The following is a 12,348-nucleotide window of genomic DNA, read 5'->3' as shown; positions in this document are numbered from 1 at the left end:
TTGGAGTGTTTGGTGATAAGTGGAACCTCGTAAGAAAGTAAAGATGCTGGCACGCTTTCCTTATGATTGCATCGGTGTGCAGGGCCCAGGACAGATCATCGGATATGTTAATGCCCAGGAATTTAAAGCTGCTGACACTCTCCACTGCCCATTTTCCCCCAATGTACACTGGCACATGTTTGCCCTCCTGAAGTCAACGATCAGCTCCTTGGTTTTAGACTTTGAGTGAGAGGTTGTTCTTGCTGCACCACTCAACCAGGTGTCCTCTCTCGCTCTGGTAAGCTGACTCATCACCATCTGTGATTCATCCAACAACTGTCGTGTCATTGGTGAAGTTGTATATGGCATTGGAGCTGTGCTTAGCCACACAGTCGTGTGTATAGAGAGTAGAGCAGGGGACTAAGTATGCAGCCTTGAGGTGCACCTGTGTTGATGGCCAGCGAAGAGGAGTTGTTACCAGTCCTCACTGAGGTCTGTCGATGAGGAAGTTGAGTATCCAGTTGCAGAGGGAGGTACAGAGACCCGGGTCTTGAAGCTTGATGATGAGTTTGGATGGGATGATTGTGTTGAAGCTGAGCTGTAGTCAATGAAGAACAGCCTGATGTATGAGTTCCTGTTATCCAGATGGTCCAGAGCAGAGTGAAGAGCCAGAGAAATCGCATCTGCTGTTGACATGTTGTGGTGGTAGGCAAACTGAAGTGGATCCAGATCATTCCTTTTCAGCACTTGCTCTATAATGATTTTTTTCTTTATATTTATTTCTATATGGCTTTTTCTGTGTTTCATAGGCATGTTTTTGAATAGTTAATTTTGTTGAGTGTTTGTAACAAAAAATTCTCAAAATTCCTCTCCAACTTCTCTGCAAGTCTGGGTCACTTTTATCTTTTCTCCAATGTCGATCTCATTCTTGAAAGAAAGCTACTATCATCATTTGATGGGAATAATTTCCAATTTTCCTTCATGTCCTTGAATCCCATATTAGATTAAAGCTGTGAATATTTTATTGTTCCTCTGCTCATTGCTACATTCGTAGAGGGGACAAAAAGTCTGTTTAACTCCATGCAAATATCAATTTTATTTATACGTAACTAAATTCAAGAAGTAAACTTCAACATAGAGTGATAAATGTAGTGTTAAATATTTGCAGTTGGTTTGCCTTTGGTTCTGTTTTTAGATTAAAAACAAATCTCTAAGTACTAATAACTTATTGCATCATTTGTTAATGTAATTTATTTTAATGAAAAAGCAAAAATGTGATGTGTTGCAAACATGTTTTGGTTATTTGCACTTGGTGTTAAATTGGATATAAATCATTCCATTCAAATGACTGTAATCGTGGAATTGAGAGAACCATATGACGCTTTCCCATTTAAACAAAATATAACATTTTACGTGGGGCTTGGATTCTATAAAGATTGCATTGTATCCTAATGCACTTTTTTTAAGTCTGCAATCACATCTTGGGTATCACGAAAATTTGCAAAACCTCACCAATGAGGATTGTTCCAGTGATTGATTTGATTCATAATAATGAGAAAAATGTTATGTTGGCTGATCTTAGCAGTGGAGCTGTTATAGTTGATTATGCCCTCAGATTAAAGATGGGAAAATTGACTATGTGTCCATGAACATCCTCAAGCAGTGACTACTGAAGAACTGTCTGTCTGTTTGGATGGTTGTAAAGACAGCACACGAGTTGTTCTTTATACCCCAGTGAATACTCTACCAAATTGCACCAATTTTTTCCAGTCTGGATATGTATGCCTCACTGGAAGAACTGCTAGTTGTTGTCAATCCCTTTTTGCCTCTGAGAACGTGCTAGACCTTTTGAACTGCTATGGATTATATATTGTGTTGGAATTGCTCCCATAATGTTTCTGCCTAAGTTAGGTCCATGAATTTCACTCATTCGCAGAGGGAAAATTGATGATACATACCCGTCGGGAGGTTGTGTGACTTGGAAATGATACCTCTTGTGATTCTGCTGCTGTTGTCCTTCAAGGTTCTGGAATTTATTGATTGCTGAAAAATAGTTGGCATCTTACTACAAAATGCGTACTTTGACTACCACAACCACAGTACTCCAATGGTGAATGTTAATGTGGTCCCAATTTAACAATGTCTTGAACCATATAAATTGCTTTGAGCTACTGCAATGTTGCTAAAAACTGTACTCTTACAGACAAATGGCATGTAACTCATTACAGTACTGTCTTGTGCTTCCAATAAAGTGATGAAATTGGAAATTGAGCAACCTGCTGCTGCAGAATCTTCAATATTTGACCTGTTTTCAAATTTCTGGTAATTATGAGTAATTAGGAATGTAATTGAATACAGTGATTGGCAAATAGTTCTTTACTTGCCCTTTCAATGGAATGGGTTATTGAAGAAGCAACCAAAGAATTCCTGCTGAGATGTCCTCAACTGTGATAACTTTTGTCAATTAGTAACAGCCAATTTCCTTTAACCCATGTATAAATACAGCAGCTGGAGAATGAATATTCCCCTTTTTACCCATTGTCACTAATTTTCCTGGGGTTCCTTTGTGCTAATTTCAGTCAAATTCTGCCTTGAAGTCTCACTGGAATTCTACATTTCTGTTGTTGTTTAAGACAGTGTAGTAATCTGATCTGAAGTTGAATTTTCTGAGTGGAATCCAAATTGATGAGCAGGGTATTAATCATCAGGATCAGTGAGACCTATCATCATTTTTCTGATGATTGAGAGTAAGCTACCATGGTGGTAACTAGTCAGATTGGTTACGTCTACCTTTTCATTTACAGGCAATGTCCAGACATTTTAAATCTTATTGGATGGATGCAGTATTGAAACTATACTCGAACTCTGGCTAGCTCTGGAGCCACAATATTGTTGGCAACCAGCAACTTTGTCATGCCCACTGCACACAGCTATTGTTTAAAATCTTACAGAGCAAATAATAAGTTGAAGATGAGCATTAGGTTTTGGGGGTGGTTGCCTTGTTTTTTGCACTTGCATGCAGGGTTTTGCCATCATTAGAAGTGGGGATATTTATGGACCCTCTTTTGTTACAGCAATCAGACAGTGCACATGAGATATGGTAATAAACTTGTTACTGGTCTAGAAATCCAAAAAATTATCCCTCCAAGGTAGTTGGGAAATTTAAACTCTGTTCAGTCTGCAAATAAGGAATGAAAAGCTAGAATAAGTAATGATAATCAGGAAACTACTGGATTGACATAAGTGAATCCAATGGGGATTTTTATGTCCTTTCAGTGAAGAAATCTGCCTTTTTTCCTGGTCTGGACAGCAAATGACCAAGACCCAGTAGATACTCAAATACAAAAAAAAAGAAATTTTAAAAAAAGTATTGACTTTAATCTCACTGCTCTCCGAGTTGCAAGTGCATGTGCCCTTCACAATGTTAATAAAAGTGATTGCTACACTGTCCTGTGAAGGCATTATCTAATTTTCATGTTGAGAACTTTGTACATCATTTTATGCTCTTACCAACATGCAAAAGTGCATGACCACCCTGTCTTTACTTTTCAATGGAATTATAATTGCCAAATTTTCCACAATTATCAACCAAACAGTATCTGGGCCAGCCACATGCTCTGGCAAAAGAAGCAGATTGGAGGCTGAGTATTCTGCAGTGAGTGATTCAACTCCTTCTGCTTCAAAGTCTTTTTGTCATCTTGGAGTATGATGACAGAACTCATCATACTCTCCACAGATCTCAAGAAGCTCATTCCCATCTAGGACATGGCAGTTGTCTTGTTTAATACCCAATCCTCCCATCGTAAATATATACCTTCCAACATTGGCACATTGTTATCTACAAAATGCAATGCTGCTTTAATAGCACCTTCCAAACTCCCAGGTACTAAAGTTGATTTGTAACAGGTATATGAAATGTCAGCATCTGTAAAGTTCCCTCTAATTTGCAAAATAAATTGAATGGGCAACATTGCTGTTCCATTATTGTCATTGAGTCTAAATACTGGCGCTTTGGACCCATGCAGAATGTAGCTGTCTAAGAAAGTAGCTCAATACAACTAACGTGTAATTAGTAATTCATCCCAAAATGAATAGAGATAAATCATTAAACCGCCATTGTGGTTTGAATTTGCTTTTTAGGTTATTGGTCTAAGATTCTAATTATTAGTGGAATTACAGAACCATAAGTGTGATTTATTATAATTGTTAGGAGGGCCTAATAGTATGCATACCACTTGACTAATACTCTGCAAGGGATAGAGAAACAAAATGGTCTGAGCTGAAGAAATTATAGGGATGTATGTTTAATTAATCCATTAAAAAAACATTGGGTTACATTTTCAGAGAGAAATTAAAAAGGTGAATTATTTTAAATGTGTACAGAAACTTTGTTAAACTACAAAGTACTCTGTGCACAATTGTTTCCATATTGTTTAAAAAAAACCTTGGAGGCGCCAGTGAAGGTGCAAAAATTATTCATGGGCATAGTACCACAACTAAAAAGATATACTCTTGAAAACTGAATTGCTGGATTTCTTTTCATAAGGTAGGGGAAGGCTGGGAGATGTTCGACCATGATCTTTAACATTTAGAAATGGAATAATTTCCTTTCGCAGAGAAGTTCAAAATGACTGGTCACAAGTATAAGATAGTCAACTAATGAATCCAGGATGGAGTTTGAGTGAAATGAGTTTACATATGGAATAAACATTCTTGCAGGCAGTGGTAAAAATATATATTGCACTACCACAAGGTGTAGTTGAATCAGTGATATAGATGTATTTAAAGGGATGCACCTGAGAAAGGGATGGAAAGCCACAATGATAGGTTAAATGAAACATGGTAGGATGTCATGTGGAGTATAGATCAGTTGAGGCAAATGCCTGGTTTCTGCACTGTGGCATTGTTTTGTATAGTACTTGGATGCTTATTCTTTTTGAAATATTTTAAAATATGCATTTTTTGGTATTATTGCAGAATGAACGTGGAAAGAATGGTTTGTACCAGAGTTTCCTGATCTTGGGAGTCAAACTGAGGTCATCAGAAGCATGAACTGGATGTTATTTGCAACTTGCTGACAGGTGATGACTGCAGTAATAATTTTGTCTATCGATACTGCAGTGGCACACTACTCAACACCTTGTGTGATTTTTAAATCGAGTTCTCCAAGCTCACTGGTAAATTTATTATACTGTTGTGTAACATTTTTTAAAAAAAATTGAATCAAAAGCGTGTTGGTGTGTTAATAGGAGTAATATTCAATGGTCCAGAAAATCTGTCAGTCAAGGGGCACCAAGTCCTGAAGGTGTTGGATTATTGGAATTTTACTGTAGTACTTGCAGCATTGTCTGAGGTGCTGCCTTTTGAAGATTATATTAGGTCTGCTCTGTCAGGTGGGTGGAAAGGATCCCAAGACACTACTTTTAAAGGATCAGATGAATTTTACCCCCTGTCCTGGATAATTTAATTTTCATCTGACAGTACAAAAACACAGATTGTTGTTTTGTTGGGGCTTGTTTGCAGAATGAGCCAATGCATGATCAAGAATACTTCACTGGCTATAAAATGCTTTTCAATGTTCTGAAGTTGTGAAAGGAATTGTGCAAATCCAAGTCTTGCATTTGTTTTGCTTATAATTGAGAAATAAATTAATACTTGCATCTATATTCATGGATCCTTTACATCCGTAGTATATATATATGCTTTCATATTTATCACAAAACTACTTTTGAAACCCAATAATTCATTACTCCTTATTCCAAAACTGCCCCCTCTACCCACTCCCTGCCCCCCAAACAATGTACCTGAGACTCATTCTAGCTGTGTGCATTTTATTGGTGATTCAGGACCTTTCGTGCAGATGGACTTCAAATTTGTTACTAGTTCTATTACTGTGCAAGTTGAAGACATGATACCAAGGAAGTTAAATTTCCCTTAATAATCTTGCTGGCTTTCTTTGAGTACATTTTATTTCCTTATTGTTAAAACTTTTGAGATTTTGTCCTCCATCTCACTGAGTATTTTTTGGTATGTGGGAAGCAATGTTATAGTCAGTGCAGCTGCTGCTGAGAAATTTGTTCTCCACTGTGGCATTATGAAAAAGATATGAGGCACAAAATATTGATCAGAATATTTTGAAATGATATAATTGCTGCATACATCCTTGGAAGCTCAACAAGTGTGTTAACATTTTGTTTTAATAAATGGGCATTGACCTGCATCATTTGCAGCATTATAACTTGCATATATGGAACATTTCATAGAAAGGGATGGTCTAACTTTTGTAAATGGGTATGGAAGAAAGAAAAGCACCATCCTCAGTCAATATTGTATTAGAACTTTTAAGCCCATCCAAGTCAACAGACTGGGCTTCTGTTTCTCATTTAATCAAAAACAATTAGAATAAAACATTCACTAAGAATTACCTTGAAATCACAAGTCCTTCGGTGCTTATGCATATGTCTAGCTGCAAAATGAACGTTCCTCCACTTGGCTAATGCTGAAAGGACGGCATTGCAGTAGAGTTTTAGGAAAGTAGTTCATATAGATTGTGTGATGGGAGAATGAAGACAATGGCGTAACAGGTTAAGTTTGAAAGTAACAATGTATCAAACTCTCAGTGGCAGAGAGGCTAAAATACCAGTGATAGTGTGGAATTTTATAGACTAGGAGAAGAAGCAGTTTTAGCTAATGAATAATGTGTGATATTGGACCTATGAATTGCTAGTATGTATTAATGGAACTGAAACAGCCTTTAAACACATTTAAGAATTTTACATAAGTTCATTAAAGCAAACTGATCTCAATTCCATAATAGAGTTGCAGTTGATTCTTGTTGCTGAAGCTATCCTCTCATTTGGTAAGTGAAGAAATTGCTTTGCTACAAATTGTACAGATGCAAGTGAAAAGGAGTACTATGCTAGTGCTTTACGGCATACAAAATTTTTGTTTCTGGGTGGCCAGATTTAAATTGATGTGATTGAGCAATCAATCTGTCTCTTTCCTACCATTAAGAACATTCCATTCTAAATTTAAGTTCCCAGACTGGAGTTGTATTATACCCAATATGAAATGAACTGCATTATATCACCCACCGAACCAGCTTCATGCTCCTCTTACCTCCAGCTCCAGAATCTTGTTTGGAACTTGGTTCCTGAGTTGTTAAGGAAGAAGGAAACGTCTTTCTGTAATATCTATGCCAACCTTGGAGCCTTCATAGTAAAGCACTTCTCGTATCAATCCCCATTGTAATATAGTTTTTTTAAAAAAACCTGCAACCTACGCTCCCACAAATTACAATGAGATTTATAACTCAGATAGTGTTTTGAAGTACAAACAGAAAATGCAGGTAATGCTCAGCAGATCTTTAGAGTGGGCAATGGAGTTAACATTTCAAGTTAGTGACCTTTCATCTGATTACATGGTCAGGTATCTGATGCTTGAACCCTTCACTATGATGCCAATAGCAATAGTGCTGCTGCTCACCTTGCATAACTGACAACTTTTTTTCTGTATCAGTGTGCAACTGCCTCAAATGCAAATAATAATATTGAATTTTATAACCAGTTGTAATAGCATTGTGAAAAGACGATAAACTTTGAATCTTTTTTTTCCCCATTTTTAAAGGTTGGCATTAACTTTGAGCAGTTTCCCCTTGTTCTAATAGCATACTAGCACCAAGAGCAAAAGTTGCAGAACTTTGCTGATGGGTTCAGTTTGTGGTCCATAATTTTTTTTTCAAAACAAAATGTGTGCACAAATGCATTTCATGAGCAGAAATAGAGGAATATGGAACATCAAAAACTGAAGATGTGAAATATGTTCAAAATGAGTTGCAAGTTAAATTCTCTTATCAGTCTTGAATAACATCAAAACAACCATTTCTGATAAAGCACTACAAACAGTTCGCAAAGACTCATCTGGTTGTTTGGTTCTAATTCATCTTGATATTCACTGTGCATCACTTAATTGTCATGAACATAATTGAAAGATATTAATATTCCTTTACCCATAATTCTTTTCAACCAGTGCATACTAATAAACTTTAACATTTAAACTGTAATTTAATGAGCTTTGAGCATACCCTAGTTTTTAACAAAATTTTTTTGTGTGGTTGATAAATATGATTAGTAGATTTGCATAACTCCATTAATGCAAAGGAGCTTTTCCTTGGTTAGCAGCTGAAGGAACCCAGATGGAAAATCTCCTTAACTACTTTGGCCAATAAAAATAAATGCTGAAAAAAAGAGAGCTGCCTTTTAAACTAAAGAATGGTAACTCCTCCTTAATTATAATTGGAAATTTGCTGCAAAGTCACCATCTTATGGAGTAAGTTGTTACCATTTTTGTTTGTGTCAAATTGTTTGAAAGTACTTTTCTGCACAGCCAGAGATGCTGCATTTCCTGCACAGACAGTATTATCCTTTGGCACATGGTCTGACATTGCATACTGTAACACACCTGTTTATCTGTTCTAAAATGTTTGAGTCCCACAACCTTTATGAAAGTTAGTGCACTCGAACAACTCAGTACTGATTAGTCTTCAAAAGAATCTACTTCAAGTGGAGTTGTGCAATCAGCTGTACTATTATTAAATATGAAGCTTGAACTTAAATTGAAAAAAGTTATCATCTTCTGTATGAATTAGCAAGGAACCTAATTGGGAAGTTTGTTTTTTTTATATACCCCTGTCTATTAGTAGGATAGAATGCATGATTTTAATTCCAGGTAAACCACTGAAAAGTATTTTTGACAGCCTACTGTTTGGATCATTGAATTCAAACTTCAACTTCTGGCATTGTCTTATTTCCCTCTTCTACTTAAACCTGTGATTGCTTAGTAAGATGAGTAGGATTGAGAAACACACTTCATTAGTGAAGTTGTACTCTGCTGTAAGTGAGAACAGATGAAACAGGAATTAAGACTAAAAAGATTTTCAGTGAGCAGACCTGAACACAAATATGAGAAGGATTTCCTAGAGTTGTTGCAGATGATTAATGCTGATCATAATCACAAGGGTTGCATAGCTAGTAGAGCTGTTGTCTTACAGCACCAGTGACCTGGGTTCAGTCTTGACCTCTGGTGCTGTCTGTGTAGAATTTGCATGTTCTTCCTGTGATCGCATGAGATTTCCCCTGGTGTTCCAGTTTCCCCTCTCATTCCCAAAGATGTGTAGGTTGGCCACTGTAAATTACCCCTGGTGTGTAAGTGAGTGGTAGAATCTGGGGGTAGCTAATGGCAAGGTGGGGAGAATAAAATGGGATTAGTGTATATGGATGATTGATGGTTGGCACAGTTTCCATGCTGTACGTCTCTATAGCTACAATGGATTCTTCAGGTTTAATAGGAATATTTTTATCCTCTTTTTCACTACATAGAATTTACCAGCAAATAAGGAATGTTTATGCTGATCTGTTGTATTAACGGTTGCAAACAGATTGGGAATAGAGAGTCATGTTTGAAAAAGTTCAATGAGTTGTGAACTCTGCTGTCAGCCTTGGGTCTGCAATGATGACTTGTCAGTATTTGAGCATTGCACAATGATTGAGCAGTATAACTATGCTATCTAGACTAAGAGCACAGTGGTGTAGGGGTTAGCATAATGCTATTACAGCGCCAGCGACCCGGGTTCAATTCCCACCACTGTAAGGAGTGACTAATAAATAAATATCTTATACAGTAGTAGCAGGATTCGGGATAGTATTAAAGATCTGAAATGTTTTTCATTTTCGTTGACCATAGTCTTCCCTTTACTATAGTTGATGCAATTGTCAACCACATCTTCTGTTTCCTGCACTTCTGCTGTCATCCCCACTCCTGCCAACCAGAGCAAGAGTTCCTCTTGTCCCTGCTGTCCAACCCACTAGCTATAATAATGGATAATATATAATATCCACTATATATAATAGATGTTATATAACACATAATGGATTATTCTCAGTAATTTCTACCACCTCAATATGATTCCACCACCCAAAGCATCTTCCCCTCCCCATCCTTCATTCTGAAAGATTTGTTCCTTTCACGATTTCTGAATTCAGTGTTCCATCTCCACAGATCACTCCCCTTCTCCATGCAACCACAGGGCATGCTACATCTGCCTTTTTAATTTGTTCCTTCCCACCTGCCTGAAACTCAAAACAGTCATAGTCATACAGCACAGAAATGGCCCTTTGGCCCAACCGATCCATGCCAGGCAAGGTTCACTGCAAAGAAGTAGTGCTCAATACTTTGCAGTGGAACTTGAAATCTTCTGAATGAGGCAAGAATGCTATTAACTGAGATAAGGTTGACTGCTTGCACTATCTTTGTGAATTCCTCTGATTTTTACCAGGTTTTAGTAACATATTTATGGTGAGCTGCAATCATTGTTATGATTTCTTTATTAGTCACATGTACATCGAAACACACAGTGAAATGCATCTTTGCGTAGAATGTTCTGGGGGCAGCCCGCAAGTGTCGCCAGTCTTCCGGCGCTGACATAGCATGCCCACAGATTCCTAACCCATACATCTTTGGAATGTGGGAGGAAACTGGAGCACCTGGTGGAAACCCATGCAGTCATGGGGAGAACATACAAACTCCTTATCTGCACATTATATATGAAATGCATCACAATTCACAATGTAAATTCTGTTAACCATGAAAATTGAAGAAAGTTCTGGAGAATTATTGCACCCTGTAACAATCTTTTGTTTATTTTATGATAGTAACACTTCTATTGGCATGATGGAAGAAGTATCTGTTTTAAGCCTTCATTGTGTTCAAATGATGCAACCCAAATTTGTTCTCCAGTGCAAAGTGGGATGGTTATAATTGTCTTACTGCTGACTTGGGCCACATGGCCTTCTTCATTAATTTCATTGAGTCCACATGTAGTGTGATGTACCACATGTACACTGCATTGTTCTTAGAGCGTTGTTTGTACTCCATATTAACAATATGAAGCTAATATGAAACATGTAATTATCCACTGGCCCTGCAACACTTTTGTTGATGACATACTGACTAACTTCCGATCCTGTCTTATTTTAAAAGACTAAATGATGTGCTCATGATTTTAAGGCCCAGAAATTCCACCACGTTGTACAATGTTTGTGTGTGACGTGATACAATTTCATTAAAACAAAACTTTTTGTAAAGGAAAATTGAAGATCCACCATGAGTTCCATGATCATCCTTCTGGGTTTTCCTTGAATCTGACATGCAAACATGCAGAATGGCATCCATTGGTGCAATGGTCATCTAGATGGCACTTGTGATTTTGTTCAACATGTGCCTAGCCATTTTTGTGATTTTAATTTCTCAGTAAATCTGGCCTTTGTTGGCAATGCCAGCATTTATTCTTCAACCCTAATTGTCCCTGAACCGAATGGGATGGATGCGGAGTCATAAATAAGCCAGATCAGGTAAGGGTGGCAGATTTCTACCTTTCCTGATTAACACTAGTGAACTAGATGGGTTTTTATAACAATTCAGTCATTTCATAGCTACCATTACAAAGAAAAACTCTCTGTTTAACTCCAAATTTTATTAATCTTCATAGGTTAATTGGCCACTGTATTACCACCCCACTGTGCTAATGAGTGTTAGATTCTGTGGTGAGTTAATGGGATCAGTGTAGGATGAGTGTAAATGGGTGCTTGATGGTCGGTACAGACTCAGTGGCCGAAGGGCCTATTTCTTTGCTGTTCTGACTCCAAGACAGTTTCTAGGTCTGAGTGTTAGATTTGTGAAAGAGAAACTTAAAAGATGTTATTGTACACATAGTCAAAACAATTTTCTTTAGCGATAATTTTTAAAGTGCAGGATTTCAGTAAATAACTGGAAATTAAGTACACAGCTTTGTTTGTGGACTACAGTATTGGGAACATGAGTGAGAAAAATGAAGACTTTTCAAATTCAGCAACTAGGAAATATTGCATGTAATTTAGCAATACCAAGTGGAAAAGTGATGTGTAACAAATAAGGTATATTTGAGTTTATAGGAAATAATGTGGCTAAAGTGTAGATAACATAAAAAGTACTGTGTTAATCAAAATTGTAGCAGTTGGTGTGCTTCTCAGAAATATGCACAAAATGATCTGAATAATTGAAAGATTTTTGTTGCTCCATCAGAGGAAGAGATTAAGGTTTATTGTTTTAGCTGTTGTACTTTGAGAGGGATGGGTTTAGTTGCCTAGAATGTGCCACCAGCTATGTTTCTTTCCTCTTGCTCTTCTAGCATTGCCGTTTCAAGTAACTTAGTCTTGCATGACTGTTTCTAATGTATTTTTTTTAGCCATTACCCTCGTATTGCATTCAGACCACATGCAGAACTGAAGCCTAAGAACAAGGCACAGCACAAATAAGTAATGAGGTAAAAGCTGA

At 37.2% G+C, this 12,348-nt stretch overlaps 1 protein-coding gene across 7 annotated transcripts in view; it reads left to right on the top strand.

Annotated features, from left to right (window-relative positions):
* pak5 (p21 protein (Cdc42/Rac)-activated kinase 5) overlaps positions 1-12,348 on the top strand; it is a 188,277-nt gene that overhangs the window by 13,745 nt on the left and 162,184 nt on the right. For 4 of the 7 annotated variants that reach the window (XM_052011482.1, XM_052011476.1, XM_052011477.1 and 1 more), the window contains exon 2: positions 4,957-5,060. The exons of 2 other annotated variants lie outside the window; for them this stretch is intronic. The gene's annotated coding sequence lies outside the window, so the exon portion shown is untranslated. Of the gene's footprint in view, positions 1-4,956; positions 5,061-5,126; positions 5,157-12,348 lie in introns of those variants that run through there. One more of the 7 variants, XM_052011481.1, reaches the window with a different exon arrangement.

The sequence above is a fragment of the Pristis pectinata genome, chromosome 3, assembly GCF_009764475.1.
Source record: "Pristis pectinata isolate sPriPec2 chromosome 3, sPriPec2.1.pri, whole genome shotgun sequence".
NCBI lineage: Eukaryota > Metazoa > Chordata > Chondrichthyes > Rhinopristiformes > Pristidae > Pristis > Pristis pectinata.
The sequence above is the reverse complement of the archived record's forward strand: the minus strand, read 5'-3'. Positions and strand labels throughout refer to the sequence as shown.